Consider the following 1,024-nt stretch of genomic DNA (forward strand, 5'->3'; position numbering starts at 1 on the left):
GTGAGCCCTGGGCACCTAGATGGTTGCATGGAATATATATGGCGGATTGCCTAGGTGTGTGCATGGGGTATATATGGTGGCATGTCTAGAGCGCCTACATGTGTGCATGGGGTGTATATGTACCCAGGGTGTGCATGGGGCATACATAGCTGCATGCCCAGGGCACCCAGATGTGAGCCTGGGGTGTATCTGGCTGTGTGCCCGAGGCACACATAAGTGTGCACAGAGCACCCAGGTATGCGAATGGGGTGCATATGGCGGCTTGCCCAGGGCACCTACGTGTGTGCACAGGGATATATGGCAGTGTCGATGGGGCACCTATACGTGTGCATGGCGTATATATATTGGCATGCCCCGGGTACCTAGTTATATGCATGGGGTATACATGGCTGTGTGCCTGGAGCCACCCACATGTGTGTGCGGGGTGTATATAGCTGCATGCGCAGAGCTCCTAGATGTGTGCACAAGGTGTATATGGCAGTGTGCCCAGGGTGTGCCTGGGGCATAAGTTCCTAGACGCGTGCCCGGAGTATATATGGCTGTATGCACGGGACACCCAGATGCATGCGTGGGGTGTATATGGCAGCGTCCATGGGGTACCCAGGTGCGTGCATGGGGCGTATATGGCTGTGTGGTCGGGGCACTCATTTGTGTGCGTGGCGTGTGTACAAGCTGGCGTGCCCAGATGTGTGTACAAGGCGTATATGGTGGTGTGCCCAGCGCATCTAGATGTGTGCATGGGGGGTATATGGCAGCGTCCATGGGGCTGCATGGAGTACATACGGTGGCATGTCCAGGGCACCTAGATGTACGCATGGGGCACACCTAGCTGCACACACAGCGCACCCCAGCGTGTGCCCAAGGTGCACATGGCAGGGTGTGCAGGGGCATGCAAAGCTGAATGCACAGGGCACCTCGATGTGTGCCCGGGGCACCCGGCCGCACGCGCGGGGCACCCACACGTGCGAAGGGGCGGGGTGGCGCAGGGAGCCGAGGGCCGGGCCGGGCCGTCGGGGCTGGCAGC

The sequence above is a fragment of the Gavialis gangeticus genome, unplaced genomic scaffold, assembly GCF_001723915.1.
Source record: "Gavialis gangeticus isolate Ggan-Ray unplaced genomic scaffold, GavGan_comp1, whole genome shotgun sequence".
Classification (NCBI taxonomy): domain Eukaryota; kingdom Metazoa; phylum Chordata; order Crocodylia; family Gavialidae; genus Gavialis; species Gavialis gangeticus.